Here is a 27,338-nt window from a genome sequence, read left to right as displayed (position 1 = left end):
GTACTCGAGAGTTTAAAAGCAGATTTATATATGTATGTATTTCCACTTGATTTATGACAAAGGTAATACTGCTATGCAACAAGTAAGGTATGTTCATTTAATAAATTGTTCCAAGTTATATAAGTACTTCAAGAAAACATAACCATTGACCCATCCTTCAGAACACATTCAAGACCAGTTCTAGGAAAAGTACAGATCTAGTATAAAAGGTCAAGTATGTATGATAAGATTTTGGAATTAACAATAGGAGGATATCATTATGACTTTGGAATAAGCCAAGAGTTGTTGAACAGGAAACAAAGAGCATTAATGTGGAAACCATGGATAAATCAGACTTCATTTAAATTAAGGATTTTTTTTATCAAGAGATAACATTGAGAAGAGGGTGAAAAGGCAGCCTACGGATTGAGAGAAGATACTATCAATTAATCAACATCTATCTAGCTGCACAAATAGATATGTGTAAAGGACTTACATGAATGTAAAGAGATCTACATAAATCAATGAGGAAAAGAGAATTTTATGAAAATATATCACAGATTATTACAGTTATTTCACAAGAAGTGATATAAAATTTCCAATGAATGGGGGGGAAAATTGCCCAAATCAATAGTCATAAGCAAATATTCATGAAAAAATGAAAACTAACCCATTATAACATACATCTACATTCTCATCAGAAATACATATTTTTTTTAAATTGACAATAATAAATATGATTAAAGAGTTGAAGCAGCTAGAGTTCTTTTACACTAGTTGAAGTATAATTCATACAACCACTTGGGAAAATTGATAGCATCTATCAAAGGAGACTATATGCACTATATGCACTCAGTAATTCTATTCCAACAGAAATAGATTCATATGCACAAAAGGACATGAACATGAATGTATATAGCAATGCTTCTGTAATCACCCCAAATGCAAATCACCCAGATGTTTATGAACATTAGAAAGAATAAATGAGATTTAATTAATTAATAAGATACTTTTAAACAATGAAAATATCTATAATATTCATACATATAATAATATAGATGAATTTCACAACATCACTGAAGACAACCAAACAAAATGCCTGCTCTATGATTTTAGTAATATATATTTAAAAAGCAGGCAAAATCAATCAATGACCATAGGCCTCAGTAGAGTAGCTATCTTTGCAAAGGGGGTGTAATTCAAGGCGCAGGGCATGAAGGGGCTTTTGGAGCACTGATGATATTCTACTTCTTGATCAGGATGGTAGTCATGCAGGTGTGTTCACTTTGTGCAAATTAATTGATTTAGATTTTTGTAAGTTATGTGCTTTTTTAGATGAATATAATATGTCAATAAAAAGTTACCTTAAAATGTGATCTCATCTTATATCTCAGCTATTGAAGTAGAACATAATGTTTGCTATTATCACTACTATTCTGTCAAAAAATAATAGAGAATTTTAAAAAATGATTGTTTTATACAGTAAATTTTATATATAAATAATTATATATAATTTTATATGTGTATGATTTTCTAATGCTTATATAAATGAACAAAAATTACTTTTATAATAATAAAAGAAAATGAACTTCTTTTACAGCAACACAGTTGGACATTTGGTCTCAGCTATGCAAGCTATATTTGTTGATATATTTATTCTCTTCACAATTCCCTGAATTATGTGTGAAACTGACTTTCAACTACAATACATTCTTCCAAATGACTCTTACAAAAGGCATTATGAGAAATGCCTATTAAGATTGTGACATCAGAGTTTTTATTGTCTGATCTGCTTTTGGATGGTAATGTAGCATTGACTTCTTGAGACTTTTCTTGACTTTTAGTCTTACCTTTACACTACAAGTAGTCTTGTCCTCAATGCACATTTTTCCCTTTTTATCACCATTTCACTTCTTCTTTTCCCTATTATCTCACTTGCACCTATCCCTGAATGGGTCAAATAAAGTTAAAAACCACCTGGTATTCTGCATTCCTGAATTTTACTATTTAAATGATTTATATGTACTTCCACATGGGTATATTTTTTTTCCTTGTGGGTATAAAATAACTTTTTTCCTGCTTTGTGGGCCATCAGTGTCCCTTGTTTTTCATGGTAAATTAAACTTGTTCCCTTCCTTCCAGTTCGTCACTTTTCTTATCTTTTTTATCTTTTTTCAGTCTGTAATAATTCTTTTTTGAATGGAGTTTTCCATTTAAATACCAAATAATAATCTATTAGCATCTGAGCTTTTATTTGTTTCCATTTTATTGGGGCCTATGATTGCAGGAACTTGAATAAGAAATTCATCCTTTATGCTCAGAGAAGTAACCAAATACCATATGGAGCAAGGCACTTCAATTATTAAGTTATCCTGCACTTGGGGATCACAGTAGAATGGGCCAAGCATTGGAGGCAGAATTAGAGCTTCTTGAGCTACAAAGAGTGATCATTTTTATTTTCAATTATTCTCTTAAAGAAGTTATTATAGGCGTGACTGGGTTGCTCAGTCGGTTGAACACCTGATTCTTGATTTCGTGCAAGTCATGATCTCAGGCCATGGGATCAAGCCATACTTGGCTACGTGCTCAGCACAGAGTCCCCTTGTCCCCTTCCTTCTGCTCCTCCCTCTGCTCCTGCCCTTGCATTCTCTTTCTCTCTCAAATAAATAAATAAACAGAATCTTTAAAAAAGAGAAAAGAAGTTACTATATTTAAAGCAAAGCTCACATAGCTACAAACTGAAGGACTTCTGTTTGTATTCAAAGATGACTACCCAAGGAGACAAAGACAAAGGTTATACAGCAAACAGTATCTTAGTTTGCACTACAGCATGATTTGTAACTAGGTCAAATGTATAAAAGGCTCTGAACTCATCAAAATAAGGAAAGTATAATCAAAGCAATACAAAATAAGTAGCCTATAATAATTTATAAGGTTGTATGCACCACCATAATGAGAAGGAGCCATGAGATTCTCTTAGTTGCTGTACAAAGCAACACCAGACACCTTTTTCAGACAGAAAACATTATTCTTCAAAGAGCTCTGAATCTGATCTGTCTGAAAAACTGGTAACATCTAGAACAATTTTTAAACACAGATGGAGAAGCATCGACCTCTCACTCCTCTCCCTGATTGTACCCAAAGGAATGCAAATTCAGAAAGGATGACAAAGCTTCCTAATCACTCCATCTAATAAAAAGTTGTTGGAGAGTATTCTCAGCTTCTGCTATCTTGGGTGTTCTTTATTACAGGCTATATATTCTGAGCGAAGAAAAGAGTATAGGTTATTTCACCAAGTCCCTTGAAGGCATACATATTTCATTCCGTGAAACAGAGCCCCTTTTTGGTACTTATTGAAACTGTTTACAGCCTATCTGAAATTCTAAATTTCATTTTCAGTATTCTCCATTCAGCTCTACCATATAATTCGCAATGGCTACTAATTATGAGCTGTGTGCAAGATTGTGCAATATCCCAGTTTGTCCCTCCCTGTGGATGTTACCTTCATTCAACTATCTGAAAGCTGAATAGCAAGTACAAATATATATTTTTTTACATCATTCAGAGCCAGTCTGTTATGAAGGCAGGTGGGGAATCATTTAAATGGTATGAATACAGAGATTTTTACAAGGCTAGATAAAACAAACCAAACTCTCTTAACTTCTATTAGGGATCAGCAGGCTGTTTTCTGTAAAGAGCCAGATAGTAAATATTCTGGGCTTTGCAGGCCACCCTCCTTTGTTGCAACTACTCATCTGTGCTATAATAGCATGAAAGCAGCTATAGTAGCCATAAATGCACAAATGGGCCTGGCCAGGTTCCAATAAAACTTTATTTACAAAAATAGGTGTCTAGCTAGATTTGGCCAGTGTTCCACAGTTGTCTGATCCCTTTTGCTAGGTTGTTCCTGAAATTCTATTATTCCTTTGTTGTATTACAGTGATCCTTTTGATAGTATAGCCAACACTCTATTATTATCAGCCATCATTTACAATTTTTTAGATATGATCTTTCAGTTCCCAAAGAGCAGTTTTCAAAAAGGACAAAAAAAAAAAAAAATACTGACAGACTGAGGCAGAAAGAAAGCCTATATTTGGCACCAACTATTAGAACAACTGACGAAAAAACTAGAAACAGAAGACAAACTTCAGTGAAGTAAGAATTTCTCCAGTGTCCCTGTCAACTCACTTACAGTCATTTACTCAGCTATTCAGCCAGACTTTTTTTTTTGAGCACTTATTTTGTCAAGGGGCGCTATACTAGATATAAGTATAGGGGAGTGAATACATGTCAGCCAACGTCCAGGCCTTAACGGAGTTTTCAGGCTAGTAGGAAATATGGACCCCAGGGACATAATTTAGAAAATAATGAAGGCTATGAACACAGAAAATGGGAGACCCTATGTTGAAGTCCAGGGTGGGACGGGGTGGAGGTGCTGAGAAGACATTTCTGAGCAAGTGATGTTGATACCATAGAATGTAAAGAATAAGTCAGAGTTGGCCAGGAGAGGAGAACTGAGAGAGAGAGTAAGGGTGAGTTACCAAGAGTTCTATTATTCAAATAGCTGTCTGTTTCCTAAAGTCAGACTGCTCACATTTGTACTTAATTAGGGTACTGAGGCTAGCCTTGGTACAGTAGAATAATGTTTTCCTACTGTGAATACCGGATGGATACTTCTGATGCTTTGGGACAGAAATAAAAATGTGTGCAACCCCCCTTGAATGAGCTCTCCTGAACTCAAAGCCGAAATTTGGCCTAGTTTAATGTTTGACTTTCATCTGTTTAACAAATGCAATCAGTTCATTGAGACTAAATGAAAGACATAAGGGGAAAATTTTATCCAGTGAAAGTTAGCTTAAGGGATGAACATAGACCAGAAAGAAAAGAAAAAAGATAGAAAGAGAGAGAGAGAAAGAGAAGAAGAAAGTGAGGAAGGAGGGGAAAAGGAGGAAGGGGAAAAAAGTCTTGGTATGGAGAGATCCTGACTAATACCAGAGAAATATCTTCAGTTTATTTCTGAAGAGCTTTAAACTTAAAATGCCACCCAAAAAGCACTTGGGGAATTGTTTGTTGAATAAATGTCATATCTGTAAGAAGAAAGACTAATAGACTCTCTGAACTGTAACGGCCTGGCCTCAGTAAAATACACAGTCAATTTATATAAGACTTATTCATAGTGTAATGGGTAAAATTTTTGTCTCAATACTATAGTGTCCCAGATAAATACTGTACTTGTTTCTTTATGTCACCATATTTAAATCTTGGTATATTGTGGGTGATACGCTACAGGTTTACAAGCCTTGGGTCAAGAGAATTGGTACAACCCCAAGGCTTGCTTTATGATCCTATCTGACATTTTCATTCAGCAGCCATGCCAGCAACTTCAGCAAACAGTGTAACATAAAAGGGCAAATGCATTTTTACAATCACTATCTCTTTCATCAAGCATCTATAAGGCTGTGAGGGTCACCGAGGCTCAGTGGTCCTGAGGTCCCACATTCACTATCTACCCTCAAGTCTCCTGAAGAAATTTTAACCTAAGATCTAGTAGTTGGACCCTGATAAATCCAGGCAGTTATTTCCTGAATGGAATATTAGTGCATCGCTCTTGGCAGGGGGATCACTGATGACTTTCAAAAGATAATTAATATAAGCTTTGATATCATCACCAAGACGCACACATTGAGGAATCAGCTCTATAGGCCACTGGGAAAACCATTTCAAATTCAGTTATTTCTCATTAAGAGCTCGTACCGTACAAACAGCAATTCATAGATAGCTAACTCTTAATTATCTTTGAGATATCAATGTAATGGTCACTTGTGTAGAGATTCTTTATTTCACCTTTCAAACAAATGTGAATGCTCCACTTAAAACGTCTCATAGATTAATGTTCTTCTCTCTTTCTGTAGTACTTATCAGTATTTTACCCTCACCTAACTTATTACTGCATAAATTATCAGTCTTCCACAAAATACCATAAATGATGTGAGGACCATGTCTAGTTTTGCCCACCTTTGTGTCTCAGAGAAGTGTTTACAACATCACATAATGGATGTTGAAAACTATTTACTGAATGAATAAATCATGAATGGGTGAGTGAATAAAATAATAACCATTAGATTTATAGAGGGCAAAATAGATATATGGAAGGCAGCTGTCTAAATACTTTGATTTGGGGAGCATAGTCAAAAGAATCCTCTTAAAAAATGTGTAAACAATCAGACTGCTAAACACATTTAATTAAAAATATTAGAAACTTAGTCTTTTCTTAGGAATTTTCTGGTTAAATGCAATGATTCATAAGTAAAGGTACTGTATTAGATAATTAATTCTATGGCTGGGTTCATTAAAATCTGTCCGTATCTGGATCTGTCTGTCAATGAATGGGGAAAATTTCAAGATCCTCTTTTTCAGACTCATCCTTAGTGTCTGGTAAGTTAACAGAGTGAGTGGTGAATGAGTGAACGAAGCACAGAAGGCAGGAAAGAAGTAGAGTAGGGAATTTAAAGTCACCATGGTGTAGTGGTCTACCGCTTGACATTAGCACGACATTGTTGAGATTCATAAACCTCTCTCTAACGTGCATTCCCTGTGTGACTTATGCAATTTATTTAATCCCTTTGGGGCTTCACTTTCCTCACCTATAAAATGGGCTTATTAATGTGGTTATGCCATTAGGCAATTGACAGGATTACAGCTATGTATGCAAAGTGCTTGGAATAGTGGCACTCACACTGTAACTGCTGTGTTAGTGTTCACAATTAATGTTCTACTCTTCTTCTCAGCTTAATATCTTTTAGGCCCAGAGGCTCTTCTCAGAACCATAACCCTTTAGAATGTGACCATTTTAGAAAGAATATAAAGTTGTGAGCCAACATTTAGGAGACACTGAAGAAGGCAGTTTGTACATAGATCTTCTTGTTGAGTTTTTATCATTTGTATTTCCTGTGGTAAATGATAAAAAGTGTTAGGATAAAGATAGCAAAACTGAGGAAGTGATATATTAAAATATTTTTACCACAATTTCTTCTTCTATGTTCCAAGTGCTCAATTATCTGTATTTGTATTTTATAGACAGTAATGAAACAAAAATATAGCAAAATATAGATGCAAAAATATAGATGCCATCATTTCTTTAAACATACATGCATGTATGGATACATACATATACACAAACAAAAATGAATTAAGGGTCTTATCTAGTGCCAACTGTATCTGCTTCATCACCCCATAGGGTCAGAATGGCCACCAGGTGGCACTCAGATTTCAAATTGCTTTGGTACACTGGATATGTCATCTGATTTCCCAAAATGCTATTGTCCCCTAAACTTTGTTATATTGCAAAATAAGCTCTTTCTCTCTATGTGTCTAAATACTTGGAGGTTTTATGACCTTCACTATACAATTAAATTAACTTAAAGTTAATAAGTTTAAGTTAAATAATATATTCATAAGTATTCTATTTTAATACAAATAGTAATTATTTTGTTTTCATTCTGTATCCTTAAATGCTTTAAGGAAAAAAACTGCCTTGAATCTATTCTAAATATATCAGTCTTAATATCAGTCCTTCCATACTGAAACCAGAGGAAAACATTAAATTAAAAGATTAGAATTTGAAAAATCACTGTTAAAACTTTGTGTGCTCATGTTCTGCTTTCTATAGTCATTAGTCTGTAACATTAAATGATATGTTTTAAATATTTATTAACAATTGTGATTTTTAAACCATCCACTATCTCCCTAAAACTGTCATATTCAAGACAAGCATGGCATGAGAGAAATATGGTTCAGTGAATAAGAAAGGAATCATAGAATCATAAAGCAAATATACTGGGCCTGCTGTTTCAGGACTGAATGAATTTGAGAAAATTGAAAAGGAATTTTCAAATGTCAGAAAATGCCAGTATACTAAAATTGTTAGACAAGGCATGGGCATTAAAAAAATGCTTCAATCTCAATAAATATGCCAAACCAAAATGCATACACAATTTAATGTTTAAATTTATTGAATTCTGGCTACTTTCGAAGCTAGTTCAGTGTATTTATAGTTTCTTCATTCAGAGTCCAAAAATTTATTATACGTCATTGTTCCATACAAAGGAAACATAAGGGTTAAAATAAAATCTCAGTTCATGAGTGACTTAAATTATATTGAGTTCCATGGATACTAATCAGGTACACAAGTTAAAACATTTCTGAAAAGAACAAGTCATATAAAGAAAACAAAACAAAGTGGTCAGAGGAAAGACTTTTAAAGGGCTTAGATTAGCCTAAGATTTTTTTGATCAAGCAGAAAAAGCCATATAAAACTTTACGAGGAGTAATTACAGACAAAGGAGCAAGCTGGGCCTGCCATGTATGTATAGTAGTAAGAAAGCCTGTATAGCTAGAACCAGTATGTATTTAGAGAAAGAAAGACAAGTGGCAAGAGCTAGATAATGGAAATACTAGAAGGTACTGGCACACAACTTGGTTTATCTCTATCGTCTTCAATGTATGATGTACATTTAGAAGCAGGAAAGTACCATGTCTGAATTGTAAGTTCATTTTGGCTGCTACTGAAGCAGTTTAGATGGGCATGATTTTAGACTTGAGTGGTGACAGTAAAGATGGAGAAGACTGAGAGGTAAGGAAAGGAAAATGTTCTGGAACAATGGCAAGGTCTTCAGTTGACCAACTAAAGTAGAAGTCTTACTAAGGAAAATTTACTAAGTGTAAAATTTACTAAGGAAACTTTGGAAGAAGAATACATTTCATAAAAAATCAAGAATTTTTGGCCATGTTAATATGTCAAACTCCTAGTAGAATTACAAATGAAATTGTTAATTGAATAATTTGAGACAAGCTCTGGTGGGGGCTGGATCTAAAATGGAGAAAAACATTTGGAGAAGTCTAAAGTAAAGATGCAGTTACATGGAAATTAGAAGTTGAGGGATAAGAGACAAAATTTCAGGGGTAATCTTGAAGTCACGCCAACATTTACTGCTTGAGCAGATGTTTAAAAGTGTACCAGGATTTATTTTAATCAGCTATAGTACAACATGCAGACAGTCATGACAGAAATGACTGTCATGAAAGAAAGCTTACAGATCCCCAGAAACAGGAGGCACAGCAATCATGCAGAGCCACATGGGGAGGAAGGTTGGTCAGAAGGTAGAGTAGAGGAAAAGCTGAGCTAAGGCAGGTGGGTTTTGCTGGAAGAAAGGAGTGAGTCAAAGTAAGCAGGCTTAACAATGGCTTGTTTGAATAATTTTGGCACATAAGATTGTCTGATACTTGGCCATGGAGTATTTGGTGGAGGAGGATATTTGATTTGAGTGTAAGATCTTTTCTTTCAAAAAGAGAATGCTTGGAAGACTTAGGCACATTTTGCCATATCTGCCATATTTGTTTTATGATCCATTCAAATAAAATGTAAGGTCCCATGAGAATTTTCTGAGAATTGACATTAGTAAAAATATCTTAATCTGTGAACTTTATGTAAGATAATCTTAAAATAATGTTAAACTAAAAGAGAACTCAAACATATTTAATCACTAATTTAAAAATACTTAACCTGTATTTAGTTAGTACTGAGTATCTGAGTATTAAGCATTCTTCCATACTCAATTTTGATATGGTCAATATCACCAAATGACCCAACTTTCTGACATCACACAATTGAGGACAGGCCCCATATTTCCTGCCTTCTCTCCATAATCACCTAACACAAGCTTAATTCTTTTAATAAGCTCCTCCCCACTCCTCCTCCGAACTCCTCATACTAAGATGCCTCATGGTTCCTCACTGTGTGCAATCTCCCTAGGTGTACTAGGAAAAAGCCCCACTTTCTTTGACTGTAGGTGGGTTCCTGGTAGTATTTCACTGATGGTACTGAACATACGACTTTCTTCAACTTTATTCTTTCCTTTTGTGGTGTAACAGATCATGTTTCTATCTGTACCAACAGATACAGAATTATATATATCACAAATTATAAATGAACAGAATGCTGTGTCTCTCATGGACCCTACACAGCTGAAGAATTAATGGTAAGAGTAGAATTAATTATCAAGGTTAAAAATCTGCAAGCTTTCACATAAGAATCTGTATCTCAAGCTTTCTTTAAATCACTAGATCTAGTAAGACCAACACTTGTGTGCACATGGACACCGTATTAATTTTCTCTTACTACTGTAACAGATTACCAGAAAGTTAGTGGCGTAGAACAATACATATTTATTGTATCAAAGTTCTGTAGGTCTGAAGTCTGAAAGGGGTCTCACTAGGTTAACATCAAGGTGTCACTGGTGGCATTCTTTTCTTTGGGCTCTAGGGAAGAGTCTGCATTCTTGCTTCTCCTACTTACAGAGAGACCGCCTGCATCCCCTTGCTCCCTTGCATCTTCAAAGCCACTGGCCAGAGGCGTCTTGTTCATATTGTTCTCTGTGACACTGACTTTTCTGCCACCCTCTTCCACATTCAAGGATGCTTGGGTGCATTGGGCCTGCACCCAGATAGTCAGAATAACCTCCCTCTTTAAAGATCAGCTGATTACCAATCTTAATTTCATTTGCTAAGTTAATTCTCCTTTGCTATCTACTAAAATATATTCAAGAGGTTCTGGGAATTAGGACATAGGAATATGGATATCTTCAACCTACTTATCACAGCTATAATCTCCTAGACACAAACAGTAGCTGCTTTCTAGACAGATCATATGTGCTCTGCAACTCTTACCCAATCCTTTTCCACTCATTTCCAGGTTACTAACTTGGTCTTTATGAGCATCTGAGGTTGTTATCCCTGTTAGAAAGATAGATGTGTTTGTGAAACATTAAGAGTTACCTTTTAGAAAGCAGCTGTTTACCCAACTTTCATAAGCTCAGGAATTATAGGAAACTCTGGAGTGACTCCTGGATTTCTTTCTATAAAATGTGATCTTTCCTTTTTCTTTTCTTGTTGACTACTTTAGAAAAAAGTCATTAGAGATAAGAAAAGTAACATTGTTTATTAACTGCTAGCAACCAGCAACTTTGCCAAGCACTTACAAGTATAGTACCAAATTTTTAGACTGTAATTGCCTTTGCATTCAAAAGTTTGCAAAAGAACTTAACTGAAAATCAAGCAGTGTCTTAGTTTCTTAGTTCCAAAGATGGAGAGGATACCAGTATCAGAGAAAGAAGAAATCTTTTCAGAGGTAATTCCGCTTAGCTACCTAACTGAGAATTCACATGAACAAGTTCTTAGTGAGTGATGGTGGGACACAATCCTTAAAGTTACTAGTATGATATTAGATACAGAGTTTATGCTCAAAAGATATTTGTTTAATGAGTAACATTTGAAACTTTTCTTGAAATAATTTGTGTGTTTTCTTTTTTTGTTGTTATTTTGTTGTAGGTATGTATTTATCTGTTTGTATATAAAGACAAAAACATCCCTATCCTTCTCTGTAGTTTATTAAATCTAGGCTCCAGGGATGAAAAGAGGTATTCATATTCAGAGACTGAGAGAGGAAAGAGGAGAATATATACTAACTTTTCACAATCATCCCATCCTAAGAGAATACTAAACTTCAAAAATTAACACTTATTTTGCTGCAGAGCAAGCAACCACAAATTCTCCTAATCTAGAAAATTTCCAAAGTAGTCAATACAACGTATTTATTCTTTTCCCAAAACCATGCACAGCAGAGACAGAGGAATATATTGTGGAGCCATTAAACAAATTAAGTCACACCTCAAAGTGACCATCCATTATGTTACTTTAGGACACCTTCACTCTCTTTTCTCATTGAGTTAAACATGCACTTGGATTCATTTGGAAATCTGAGGAGAGAGGGAAAAGATAAGCCTTCCAACAGTACCATTTTCATTCTATTTTGTGCTGGCAGCTTTGAGATCTGAATATTTTGAGAGGGTTCTCCCCAGGTCTCCTTCCCTAACCATGAGGCTCTAGGAGGCAGGGAAGACAGTTATCACTGCTGCTCAGTACTTCCTTTAAAAGGAAAAACTGTAATGAGATATAATCGAAAAAGACTTTTTCCCATGATGCCCAATTACAAAGGTGGCTACACTGCTGCAAACTTTAAAAATACTGTGGAAGTGTGTGGACTATATATTTGCAAGCATATATTCCAGATTTTCTTACTACATGATTCAACTGGAAGTCTGTATGCGTAGTTTATCATGATCTCTGCTTTACGAGAAATATAAAATGGTGTGTGCACTTGTATCTACCTGTATGTTACCTATGTAAACAATATAAACAATAAATATTCCATACGTTTGGAGGATTCAACTCTTACCTATAGTTATCAAGGATTTCTCCTCATATACCTTATAACTAACGTGTATATAGAAAGAAAAATTTTTGCAACACATACAATTCAGCCTGACTTATTTCAAAGGAAGTAGCCTGACAATTTGCAGGAAGCTTTTGCTATTTGCAAATGTTCTACTGACTGATGCTCTGACTAAATTGATCTTAAAAAAAAGGGAATTTTCTAATTGAACTCACTGAACTTTTTTATTAAATGGGTCAGATGTGATTTCACCCTAGTTCTCCTGTGTAAAATCATCATTTGAAAATTGACTTTTAGTAAAAGTGAAATTATGACTGCCTTCTTGCTAAAGTTTTTGAATATGTTTTTACTATTTCTCCTCATTTATGTTATAAGCTGTTCTAAATGCCATGAACAGAATGAGAAAAGTAATTAGAAACAGTTTTTCTCATCTGATAAAAAGTTACCAAAATAATCATTTTATATGTAAAAAAATAGTATGCAACACATATAAAATTTTTGTAAAATAGTATTTTTAACAGCAGACATTTAAAAATATGTTCTGTTAAGTACAGTCAGCAAAGAACCAGAGACCTTTGGTTTTGCAAAAATTGATAAAATGTGTAAGGCAAAAAGTAACCTACTTAAATATGGTCCCATCAATGTGATCCAAGGTTCTGAAAGGCCTTTCTAGGTAATTGGATTGTCCTCCCAATTAGAATCCCTAAGGCAACTTTCTCCTTACTAGAATTCATCTTCTGTACTGCCTCCAGAATTATTTTTTTAAGACAAATATGTCACCTCTGTGCTTTTATTTTTTTAAAGATCATTTATTATTCATTTATTTGACAAAGAGAGAGATCAAAAGTAGGCAGAGCAGCAGGCAGAGAGAGAGGGGAAAGCAAGCTCCCTGCTAAGCTCTAAGGAGCCAGATGCAGGGCTCTATCCCAGGACTCTGGGATCATGAACTGAGCCGAAAGCAGAGGCTTAACCCACTGAGCCACCCAGGCACCCTACCTCTGTGCTTTTTTAACATCAGTTTACCCTCAAGCTTTTCACTGAGGCAAGACAGAACTATACGGAAACTTCAGGGTTTGTCAAAAAAACCTTGAGCACCTCACTCCCTACTTCCACATAGGCTTAAAGTCTAGTATAATCTACAATTCAGGGAGGACACATTTGGGAGAGAAAGGAAGCTGAAGTAGTAATTTTACTGGGACAAAAAGCAAGCTGGAAATGTTTGTTGGAAGTTTACAGGTCTATTAAATTAAAAAAAAAACTGAAAAAACACAGGTATTTTATTACTCACTTAGTTTTCAGCATTTACTCAACAAATATTTATGAATGCTTACTCTATGCCAATCACTCTGCCAGAGCTGTGACTACAAAGATGAACAAAATGCAGTTGCCATCTGAGGGATGAGGACAAGTGCTTGTAAATTTGCTGCACTGACGGAGAAGACCCGCTCACGTTCTTGACACAGATCCCTTGAGAGACACTTTATGCTCCGTCTAGCTGCCTTCCTGCTGGTTTGGCCTTTATGAAATTATTAGCCCGTGTCTTCAAATTATTTTTGTGAACTTAGTCACATAATAGGTATTAACTATCAGTAATTCATTTTTAGTCACTGATTAAAATAAACACATTTGATTACATTTTTCAATGCTTTAGGTAAAAATGCAATGACATGGGAATATTCTTTGAGGGACAGGAAATTAGAAAATAGTGTAATACTTTCACTGTTTTTTAATTTGATGCAATAAATGAGCATCTTATTAAAGTTCGGCTTATGGGGAACATGCTTGTAATTTGTATTCAGTACATTTTTAAGTAATTTAAATAAAAATAATTTAATATTTAATAATTTAATATTTAAGAAGTTCTAAAAATAAGAAAAATATATACTACTTACACAAACACTATTTATTTTTGCCTTACCTCCATCAAACCTGTTTTTTACATATACGTTTTACCTAATTTCTCAAAACTTGCAATCTGTAATGTAAAAATTTGACTTAGAACAAATATTTATATATTTCTACATATTGCTTTATTACCATAGTGCTTTCATTATATTCCAAAGAAAATGGATATGCTATATTTTATACTTTATATAACTTTTTTTTTTTTTTTTCACATGGAATGACACTTTCATTGGGGTTAGTTGGGATAAGAGGTTAATAGTTACAGAGCGGGGCCTGGGCCACCCAGATCAGGCTTCCAGCCCCGAGGCGAGCCGTGCGTACTCTCGCCATGGTCTGCAGCCCCTCCCCACCCCCGTCCCCATGTCTTCTCAGGTGGTTATAGATAGAATAAATTTCATTTAAAATATATGCATTTCTCTCTGCTTAAAAAATAACATTTACAGTTGAAAAGGTTTGGACTTTGGGGATCTGTTAATCCCACTGGCTCCACCCCCGCCACCTTTGCCTCACTGAGGGCAGGCACAGGCAGGAGCAGGGGCGGGCGGCCACCACCGCGGAGACCAGGTCCCTGGCCGCTTATTTACATGTCCCGTGAACACCTGTGTGGAGCCGGTCAGACACACAGCCTTCTCCAGCCTCCGCGTGTGCCCGGACAGCACAGCAGGTGCCAAGAGGTCCTCAGCACTGGAGACCCTGGAGGTGGGGGAGGGCAGAGGGAGCCCCCCAGGAGCCCGGCCGCCACCTTCTCCATTTCAGATCATCTAGATAATTTCTATTTTGTTTTTTATATTATAAGCATTAATGTGAATTTCTCTGTGTGTTTCATTTACATTTTGGACTGATTGTTTAACATAGACTGAAATTACGAAAACTTTAAGCTCTATACTTTTTCCAAAATTATGGCTTCAAGCTACATAGTTACAAGCAATGCATATAACAGCAATTTCAATAGACTCACAGCAATCACGGCCATGTCGTGTTATAATGTTTCTAATATCAGAGAAAAAAATGGTAGCATATTATTCCAATTTAGACTCCTTTAAGCTTTATTGTCATGAAATATTTCTCCATATTTTGCTCCTTTAATTTTCCCACTTAGTATTCCTTAATAAATGTTAATGTTCAAAATAAGCAATATTATAATCCCTATTGTTTTTTCCCATTAATGGCTACCAAGATATCATTAAGGTTGATCAGGGAGAATGAAACCCTCATCAAATGGTTATTTATTTTTTATTGTGTGGAATTATATGCACATACTCCACTAATAGTGTGAAAGCACTCAGTATTTACATGTTGATTTTTGTGCGTAAAAGCAAATTGATTTTTAAATAATTAATTTTGAAATTAACTGTTTATTGGGCTTTTTAAAGGATTTTGCTAGCAGGATTTTGTTTCATATGTGTGAGTTTTGCCAAAAAGGTGCATTACCAAGAGGTCTCGTCCAGTAGAAAACTTGGGAAAATATTCATTTGGATAACAACTGCAATAATAAAGGTATAGAGAACACACTATTAAAGACTGTTTTGAGGTAGGAATATCAATACCTTTGGTAGATTGAAAAGGGCATATCTGATTTCTGCATAATGAGCTGCACAGCAGTTTTGTTTTCCAATATTAGAAAAACATTACTTCTTTATATTATAAAACCATTGCATGCCATTCTGATATGTCTTTGCCTATTTTGTGTACAATTGTCTAAATTCAGCTCACTAATAGCTGCTACTTAACTAAAATGCTACTGTCCATTTTCTCACCCATTAAATAAACAATTAGGCACTAAACAAAGCATTGTTTCTGTGATGATAAATGATTTCATTAGGAATTATACTGGTGCTGGTGATTTTTTTGTGACATACACATAATGCTCAGTGATACTGATTAGAACTGACATGACACAACTGAATGGAAGACATTCTTTGTTGCTATACAGTGTCCATCACTAAGAAATATATTGTTAGTTTTGCTGATTTTTTTTAACTTCCAGTATAAAATATTTAATACAGGCAAACTTCTTTCTTACATGGTGAGAAATAATGTAAATTATGTAAAGATTAGTAAATTGTGTCATTTGCATAAGTATGTACATTTGTACATGTGTGTAAATATATGATTTATAATTCATATATTACACATAGTTACATGTAATCTATGACGTACTATAGCAGAAGACACCTACAAATCTACCATCTACTCAAGAACTAGAACATCCTCAAAATCTTTGCCATTTTACTTGTGTGTTCTTTATTCCATTCACATACTTTTCCATTACCAAAGTAACAATTAGCCTGAATCCTGCACTGATTCTTTAGATATTTTAAACCAATTTTTAATTTTATATAAGCATATATAAGCATATGCATGTGTAGGTACACATTATATTGTTAGTTTTTCTTGGTATGAGTTTTATAAAATAATACTGTACTGTTTGTAAACCTACTCTATGTTATAATTCTAAGATTCATTAACATTATTTATTTACAACAGAGGTTATTTTATTATAAGAGGATTAATGTTATCATCTTTTATTTTAATATTCCTTTGGGTGATTAAATTTTATATATATGTATCTTATAGATACAGTAATATACATATAATACAATATATGTAACATAATATATGGCAATATGTAATGTTATATATTATTTTATAATATATGGCAATGGCCCCAAGAATATGATACAAAGAGTATTGCAAACAACAAACATACTTAATTTCTGGTTAGAGCTATACTGTACCTCTAACTGAATACCTCCCTAGCCGAGAGACTGGGTAATATGAACAACTGTGTTCTGCTTTTCTTAGACTAGCACAAGATTAAACAACATTTATGGGTACACTCTACATGAACCTTACTAAATTCCCACTTAACCTTTTTTTTTTTTTTTTTTAAGATTTTTATTTATTTGTCAGAGAGAGAGAGGGAGAGAGAGCGAGCACAGGCAGACAGAATGGCAGGCAGAGGCAGAGGGAGAAGCAAGCTCCCTGCTGAGCAAGGAGCCCGATGTGGGACTTGATCCCAGGATGCTGGGATCATGACCTGAGCAGAAGGCAGCCGCTTAACCAACTGAACCACCCAGGCGTCCCCACTTAACTTTCTTTTTAACCTTTTTTTCCAAACGTGTAAAAAAGTATGCAACTTAAAAATCACTTATGGTGAACATCCATGTAATCATTACTCAGATCAATACATATAATATTCTCTCTATCATATGTGGAGTTCATCACTATCCTAGCTTTTACAATAATCACTTCTTTGCTTTCTTTAAAATTTGAACACTTAAGTGTACATAACTTTGGGTAGGTCATATTGTGACCATATTTGCCATATTGTGAACTTTAAGTAAAAGTATTTATAATTTATGTCTGGAGTTTTTACTCAAAATTATTTTGGTGAGTTTCATCCCCATTGTTCTATGTAGCAATCATTTATTTATTTACATTGCTTATTTAATAGTATTCTCTGAGGTCAGAAAGATATTTTCTGATATTATTTTGTGAAAGCTTTGTAATTGTGCTTTTCATATTTAGGATATGAAATCTGCTTATAATTGATCTTTTGTGCACAGCATGAAATAGAGGTCAAAATTATTTGGTCTTATTTTTCATGCTTTATACTATGTAAGTATCCATACCCTATATACAAAATGGCAGTACCACCTATTGAAAGACTTTCCTTCACTTTTTGCTCTATTGTGCTATTTTTGACATAAATCAAGTTCCCCCCAATAGCTTGGTTATGTAGGAAGCTCTACTGTATTCAATTTATTTATTTATTTATTTATTTTCCCTTGTACAAATACTACACAACTGATTATAAAGTTCTGTAATAAATTTTAATATATAGTGAGCTGTCTACCCATATTGTGCTTTTCAAGTAATTTTATATCTTTTTTATATATAAATAATAGAATCATTATTTGAAGTTCCAAAAAATAATGCTGGTATATTGATTTGGGATTTCATAGGACATATAGATAACTTAGGGGGAAATTTATATATTGAAAATATTGTTTTCTGATATATGAATATGAATTAGCATTCAATGATTATACTATGTTTCTAGTTTTTGTGTTTGAAAAATGTTATTTATCTTTTGTTAGATTTATTCCAAGGACTTTGAGTATATTTTTATTCTATTATGGTAAAGGGTAATTTTTTAAATATGATATCTAACTTGTTGCTACAAACTGTAATATCAACAAGCCCTTTAAACTTTTTAATTAATTTTAATAGTAGCTTAAATTCTTTGATTTCTATGTACATGATCATATCATCTGAGAATCACACAAGTTTTGCTTCTTTCTTTTAATTTTTATACTTATTTATTATTTAAATATTCATTTCTCTATTATCTATCAATCACCTATTATAGTACTAGAAACAATGATAATAGCTATCTTTATCTTGTTCTCTGTCTCAAACAGAAAGCTTTCAGCATTATACATGATGTTTGTAGTAAATTTTCTGTAAATCCTTTCTATCAGACGAGGAAATTCACTTCTGTTCCTAGTTTGCTAGAGATTTTATCATGAAATATGTTGAATTTTATCAAATGCCTTTTCTTTACCTGTTGAGATGGTTTTATCTATATTTTTGTTAGCAGGTAAGTTACATTGATTTTTAACTTGACTTTTAAAAGTTAAATCAAATGTGCAGTCCCAGAAAACAAAACTAATGTGAACATGATTTTTACATTATTTTCTCTTTTCACTCCCTTTGTCCATCTTTCCCCTTCCCCATCATTACCTCTTGATCCTATTTCTACAGAGTAGCTTTTAGTGGACTATCTATCATACTAAACTATGATAATATGGTTTTTATCCATAACAAATAGTGCTTTGCAATTTAAAAAGCCCTTTTTATGCACTATCTTTTAAAAATTCTCATCACAACAAAGTGAAACAAGCACTATTAACTCTACTTTAAAACTGGTATCACCCAGTTTAAGGTGATACCAGTTTAAGAGGGGTAACATGTCTTATCTGAGACCACATTCTGAAGATTCAGGATTTAAATCAATGTTCTCCAATTCCAAGTTCCATGGTAGGACAAGCTGATATTTGGTAACATAAGACTGACTTGTTACCTACACAAGTTACATCCGGTGTCATCCAGTTCAATTCAAATACTGGTCATGAATGTTTTAATCCTCAATAGTGTTAATCAGAAGTTAAAACAGACCATATAAATGATAACAGTAAATGATCCTTCATTTAATAAATACTGTGTTACTATTATGTGTAGGACAATCCACTGGAAAATATAAAATACACATAATAAAGATGTAAATGCTATTAAAATCAGCAAGACCTAATCTCTCATCTCCAGCTCATATGACCCTTGGATATTTCCTCCTCTTTTGAACAATATCTGATAGAATAGCATACTCTGATCAAACTCAGAAAAAATAAAATGTGAATTAGAATAGCAGTCAGGGAGCACCTGGGTGGCTTAGTACATTAAGCATCTGACCCTTGATTTCAGCTCAAGTTATAATCTCAGGGACATGAGATCAAGCCCCATGTCAGACTCTGTGCTCAGTGGAGAATCTGCTTGATATTCATCTCCTCTCCTTATCCCTCTGCCCCTCCCCACCTCAAATAAATAAATAAATAAACCTTTAAAAAAAAGAAAAAAAAAGAATGACTTGAAAAAAAAAAGAATGGCTGTCATTTGACTCGAAGTATTTAGTTATTGAACCAAAAGTAATCTTTTTTATAGAAACCATACTTACCAGAATAAATATCTATGCTGAAAACCAAATCAATATTATAAAATGCTCTCTGAAGACAGAGCATACTCTTTTAATAGACAAAGGATTGGACACATTGCTGAAGCTGTACAAAGATCTGAGAATTAATAATTAACCATCATAGCTAAATAATTGTCTCCCAAATTGTGTTTTAATCATCCCCCCAAAATATAGCTTTCTGATATAAGACCCTTGAGGATAAAAAATTTCCATATTTTAATTTTTTTATTTTCCAAATATCATGGAATACCTAGTATTACTTTTTTCTACATTTCCTGTATACAAAATGTACAAATTTATATATTATTGACATATATCAATATTATTGTGGGGTATATCTCTCTTAGTGGATTTATGACATTATAGTGTCATCTTTTATATGCTTGCTTTCCCAGTGATACAGACTTCCATACTAATCTTTATATTCAGAGTATCTATGACAGACCCTAGCACACAGTTAACCATTCAGTATTTGTCAAATTAAATGACAAATAACAGAATAAAGGAAAGAAGGAAGAAGTGTTTCCCAAATATTATATAATTTAAAATTGAAACAAATTAAATGTGTATTTTGGGTGATATGCATTGCATTTAGCTGTCCACCTCTTTCATGACAAACTTTATCAAATGTCTGCTATATCCTTCTCCATGCATAAACACACATATAAATACACATATGCTGCAAAACACAGAGTAGAAAGAAAGAATTTCGATTTAAAAACTAGCTCTAAAGCACCTTAAGAACAAAAAAAGTAAGGATTTTGAACATATTTATTGATCATTTCCTAATTAGAAACGTAGTATTTACCTATTGTAGGAATCTGTTATATATCTCACAGAAACAATAATTGGTATATTTACTTCACACACACACCCCACCAGCCCTCAATTTGTAAGCAGTATAAAGAGAGATTGTGAAGACAGGCTAAAAATAAGTTCATCACGTGACTGAACATGTTTTTAAATCACTTTGAATTGGATGCTGTTAAGGTAATGCCATTGCACTGGAAAATTTCTATTTCAATGATAGGCAAAAACCAATAGAGTGATGCTAGTCTTAAAATTATGATGAGTTAATACCAGCTCCATCTGTATCCTGAAAATCACTTATTAACAATGACACCAGCAATGGCCTTGTGTGTAGTTCATAATATACCAGTGAAACTACTATTAGGTGTTTCCATGTAACACTTTCAGTGGTGTTCTGATAGATTCATTCATTCATAGCAGTGTATGTTGTTAAAATCCCATTATATATTGATAAGAGCATATAGTTACAGACAAAGAAATGTTTCAAAACCTTTAAATGACACTTTTGGGGACACAGCAGCCAATCAATACATTAGGTTAAACCAAGTCCTTATAAATAGCATTTATGATAAGCCAATGATGACAGTGAAAGTTGGCATGACCCTGTGTATCTATAGTAAGTAGTAATTTGTGTGGCCCCAGGAAAGATGATTGCACAAATAAACTTTTATGAAATGCTTTTGCACTCGAGTAGTAAGTATACAATATTGTGGTTTAATTGACAACTCCTGGATTGGTGGGGTGAGACCTGGAGGGCATATGCAGACTCCAGCAGGGGCAGGATGCAAATCCTTGACTGGCATATGTTCTTAAAGCAACACAATAAGAACACCCAACAAACCATTTTGTAAAGCAAATAAACAAAAAGTAGAAGCAATTTTGTAAAACTTGGTGGAGGTATCTAAAACATAAGTGAGACACCTGGATGGCTTAGTCGGTTAAGTGACCACCTCCTGATTTTGGCTCAGGTCATAATCTCAGGGTCATGGAATCAGGCCCCAGGAAGGGATCCCCACTTATCAGGGAGTCTTCTCTCCCTCTTCCTCTCCCTCTGTCCCTCCCTCTGTTCATGCTCCTTGCATGTGCACATGTGGGCTATAAATAAATAAATAAATAAATAAACAAACAACATCTTTTAAAAAATAATAAAACAAAATAATAATTGAGTGTTTAAGTTCCTATATAAAATTTTTTTTATTGTGGACTTGACTTGTATGTTTCTCATGTAGCCATTATGAAAATTATAAAGCTGTAGTATTTGTAGTATTTGTCTTTGGTCTTTTTCTTTTCTGCCCCAAAGCAGTGAAAAGCGTACCTCTGGGTCAGAGAGAAAGAAGATAAAAAGGAAACACAGACGAGGGTCTTCCTTCCTCTTTGTAGCTATGGCATAATGTGATTTTTTAAAAATTACACCATAGATCCTTATTTAAAATTTTTATTGATTCAAAAAATACAGAAAGTTTCAAACTAATTAAGTGGAACAGAGCTTTCAGATAACAATGGAGTATTTTTATAACTCTTTTGTGTTTGATGGCCACCTGGAGAAAACTCAGAGGGAAAATCTAACAATGCACCAATTCTGATGTTCTTTTTAATAATTGCAAACTTCAAGGTTTCCAGTGATATTCTGCAGTATTTCCCAGAAGTTTTCCTGAGAAAAATAGTTCCCTGGGATATTAATAAATATTTATTTACTGTTATTTTTCTTGCTTTTCATTTCTATGGTTATGTATGTTTCAGAAACACTGGGGTAAACAAAGTTAGAGATATCTCTTTACTGCAAGACTTTTTCAGTCTTTAAATATTTTTCAACTCTCCAGGAGGATAATCAAACATACATTATTTCCCCAAATTATATAACCAAGGAATGCATTTTTGTTGAGACTAAGAGATGGATGGTCAGGTGGGGGACAATGCCCCATGAGACAATATTACTGTGGAATTTTACTTTGAAAAACATGCATCTGAGTAATAAAGAAAATGCCTAGAAGACTTCCATATTTTTCACTTAACTATAGCCAAAAACTACTTTAACGTGACTTCTGCACAAAGAATGATTTTTTTGTAATGATGAACATGGTTGTTGCATGCTCCCTTGATTTGTGTGTGTGTGTGTGTATGTGTGTGCACACGCGTTATTAAGAAACTTTTAAATGGTTCCCATATTTTTTCACGTTAAAAATGTCTTATTAAAAAGATGTCTTATAATACTTATAACATTCAGCAAGTTATGTGGCCTATTTTTCATTTCCTTTGAAATTCTGAAAATACTAATTATAAGTAAAGCTAGCAAGTCTATAAAATCAGCTTTTATATATATCAGTGCCATTTAAATGCTACATTTTAATTCTATGGTGGGTTAAAAAACATATATCCAAGCAGGGTTTAAAGATCTACTTAATTAAGTATTCCTAGTAAATAAGAACTTGTGATTAAAATTGCAAGTATACATGTGTAAAGCAATTATTCTGCATGATAGTAGAGGGAATTCAATCAAAGTAAGTGCATCAGAATTACATCCCCTATTAAAAAAAAAAAAAAAAAACTCCAAGAAAAGGAAATAGCTATATTTAGTAATTATACTAATTTTACTTAATTTACCTTTCAAACTAGTCAAGTCTGTGTCATTGCAAATCACAGATGAATAGATTTTTTTATTATGATTTTTTCTTTTAATTTGGTAGTATAGATGGTGCTATAACTCAGTTTAAGAGTATATATGGCAAGAAAATATCTAAACATTTAACTTCAATAAAATAATAAAAACAATATGACTGTGATAGTGTTTTGTTTGGGGATGCAAATTAATGCTCTGAGCAAATTAATGCTCAGAATATACATTTGCCAACAATGTATTTAACATTTTTGCCATGTGAATTTCATAACCCAGTGTCATACAGGCTAATGCCTCTCTCTTTTTTTTTTTAATATTTTATTTATTTGTCAGAGAAAGAGAGAGCACAAGCGGGGGAGTGGCAGGCAGAGGGAGAAACAGGCTCACTGCTGAGAAAGGAGTCTGATGTGGGGCTCCATCCCAGGCCTCTGGGATCATGACCCAGTGAAGGCAGCCACTAAACTGACTGAGCCACCCAGACATCCCTAGGATAACACCTCTTAATGAACCATAAAGAAATATACTCCAAACCAATGACAGATTAATCATACTATTGCTCCAGGCAAGGGGAGATCAAAGGAATAAAGTCCAAATTTAGTTGAGGTACACCTCAACTTCAAGTTGGTACTCAGGAGAGACAGCTTAGCCAAAAAGAGCTGATGTCCAACTGCCCGAGGAAAAGTGAAAGTCTCCTGTTGGTAGAGCACATTGCTAGGGAAGAAAGGTTCTGGTGTTGATGAACAAGATGGTCTTTATGGACACTGTGTATTTTCACCACAGCTGATGAAAGAGTCATCTATATCTCGGTTGGAGCCAATGTCCCAAGGTCTTCAGAGACCTATTTTAGATGGCAAAGTGTAGTCTTCCCCAGACTGAACACTCTCAAAGAGTCTTCACAAACTCTAGGTATTTCTAGTCTTAATGACCCCTTCCCATAGTTGCTTCTTCGTATGTTTTTTTTTTTTAATAACCCCCCAGTGGGGGCTGAACTATTCAGTTGTTATTGATGAGAACAGATCAGATGATGACATCCTGACATAACTTACTTCATTCTTATATCCAAACAACTTTACTTATAAAGACAACTCTTTTGGTTATGAAAAAGTGGATATGAAATCATATCAAATATATATACAACAGATACTCACTGTTCTATATATTCAAAATATATAACTATAATTTCTAAAAAATTAATAGGGGCCTAATTATTCTGTCAGTTTATCTCTTTTCTACCACATCTAACTAATATTCCTATCCAGAATCATGGTATTATGGGAGATAAATGTTTTTGTTTAGATTGGTCTAAAAATAATCACCAGTACACTACCCACATTTCAAAACTACAATTTCTAAATTGTAAATGACCAACGCTGAAGAAATCTCTTTTTAGAAATGGTTTCTCTTTATTTTTCTTGTTAAAACCATCCATGTACTGTATTTATTGTAAATGCTTGTCTCTTCCACTTGAAAGGTTTACAAGCACTTAATTGAGAATCTTAATTAAATACTCAGGATAAATGTTAAAGAAATAAATCCTTCTAGAAAATAGTAATAATTAAAAACAAGAAGCATAAGGAAATTTCTGTCACTAAAAAAAGGGGGGTGGCAGAGTTGGTGTAGAATCCAATTCAAAAATCCTCTGACAAAATGACCTTTAAGTAATCTACCAGCATACAATTGATCTCTTCTGTTGAGGAGGCCCCAAGGGCTTTCCCTAATAGGATTCCACTTCAAAGCAAGCAGCCTAAAAGCAAACAAAGGAAATTTAACACTCCTTCAGTTTACCACACAAACTGGTTTTAAAAATGTCCTGATTTGTATTGAAATTTACTAAATTTCTGCTCTGGTTACATCAACACAGCAGTCAACACATCAAGACTCAGAAAAGAAAAAAATACTAAAAAATATCAAAAACATTGCAGGTCATCAAAGTAAAACAGTAATTATACTTCTTGCCCATCAAACAGATATAAATAGTGCATTAAAGGTTACATTGTCTGAATACAACTGAAATTTGGGATTGTAGGGACCAAGGACCCACTGCCCCAAATGTACCACTTTTGGCATATCGATTATTTTTTTAAAAGTCCCTTAAGAAATAGTCAGTGCAGAAAGAACACTGTAACTGCTCCTCCTCTCTCTGTTTCTACAAACCAGAAAATAAATCTCCCACGTGAAAGGTGCCCTCCCTGTAACAGAAGGTAAAGAAACATCCCTATCACCAGAAATAGGAAATTTAGAGCAAAGAAGGTTGTATAAACAAACCTTGTTACTTTTAAAATTTACTAGCCAGCCCAAGTTCTGTTTAGAATTCTTTACTAATTGAAGCTCCCAAAGTTAAGTTTTCTTTGTCCTGTCAAGTCCTCACAGATTACTGCCTCTTTGTCTAAAAAGTATGAAAACTGCTTCCTTGGAAATTTCTTGGGGTTTCAATTTCATTATTGGGCCTTTGTACACACATAAGGAAACTATGGTTTTTTCCCCCATTAATCTATATCATGACAATTTGATTATTAAATAAGCTAGAAAACCTTTGACGTGTTTGAGAAAAAATTACTCCCCCCTACAGCTTGCATAGGAAAAGAACTTAGGTATCTGTTTATTGCTTCTCATACATGTTCATATGTTTTCTAGTAATTAATATTTTAACAGAGAAAGTGTTAATTAGGGAAGATAACACAAAATAAATATCTTGCTAAATTTTAAAATCATTAAATGATATAAAATCATTTGAGTCACCAAAACCCTTACTTATTACTCTGATCCTGAATAAGGGTACTTAACATTTCACTGCTCTTGATTTTTGCTAAATGATAATGATTGTTCTCAAAAATGTACCCAGGATGTTGTATTTTGGAGGAATTATATACCTCTCTTTGGGAAGAAAAATTATAATTTCTTTCTTTATTCTCAAAAACAATAGCATTTGGATTTTAACAAGATGTCCTGATTTCAGCTACATTTGCCAAGTCTAAAGTCAACCATGCTAAATCTGAAATGTTACCAAAAAATTGCATAAGCACAGGATATATTTATTTTGAAGGTACATTAAGAACATGAAATAATCCCTTAAAAAAAAAAAAAGATTTTATTTTTTTGAGAGGGAGATAGAGAGCATGAGCCAGGGGAAGGACAGAGGGACAAGCACACTCCCCGCTGTGCATAGAGCCCTCCCAGGACCCTGAGATGATGGCCTACGCTGAAGTCATACACTTAATAGGCTGACCCAGCCAGACACCCCTAAAATAATTCCTTTTAAATGAGTAACTTGAATTGCCCACCAGTTATCCTTGATAGTAACACAGAACTCATATACACTTAGCTTTGGATAAGTGTATATAAAGAAGGATAGTTGGAAAAGAGGCAAGCAGGAACAAGGGGCTCCACCCTAAGAGGAAACCACTCTTAAAGAGATTTTACACTACCCTGGATGGAGCCCTCCACTCTTTCCTACAGGACTGGTAGATGACAAAAACCTGATTGGGTGACAGGCTCATAGAGGGTTAATTAGATTACAACAGCCCACCAACAAGCCCATAAAAACCTCTAGACTTAGAAACTCTGGTGGCAACTTTCTTGGGTCCTCTCCCTCTTTGGGAGCTTTGTATTATTGCCCAATAAACTTTACTATTACTCAATAAACTTTGCTTTCGGGCCCACCACTCTTCATCTGGTCTACCTCTTCATTCTTTGAACTGGCATGACCAAGAACCGTGGGCACTGAAGGAAAAGAAATCCTGCAACATATATATCCTTTAAAGGGTTTTTATACAATGTGTGAGATTTACAATCTTATTGAATTACTAAATTGATATATATTTCAGAAAAAATAATTTGTCAAGACGTTAGTCACACCACTAGCTCCCAAAATTCTGAAAAGAAATAAAAGCTATCATATGTATAAGTGTTAAGACATATTTTCAACATGTGAGCAATAAAGTGAGTATGAAAACACCAGCTGGTACTGTATTCAGTGGCACTTTCAT

The 27,338-nt window shown here is 34.1% G+C and overlaps 1 long non-coding RNA gene across 1 annotated transcript in view; it reads right to left on the bottom strand.

Moving 5' to 3' along the window:
• The window catches only part of LOC309860476, a 155,575-nt gene that overhangs the window by 40,138 nt on the left and 88,099 nt on the right, over positions 1-27,338 (bottom strand). The gene's annotated exons all lie outside the window — the stretch shown is intronic.

The sequence above is a fragment of the Mustela nivalis genome (assembly GCF_964662115.1).
Source record: "Mustela nivalis genome assembly, chromosome: 2".
Taxonomy (NCBI): domain Eukaryota; kingdom Metazoa; phylum Chordata; class Mammalia; order Carnivora; family Mustelidae; genus Mustela; species Mustela nivalis.
The sequence above is the reverse complement of the archived record's forward strand: the minus strand, read 5'-3'. Positions and strand labels throughout refer to the sequence as shown.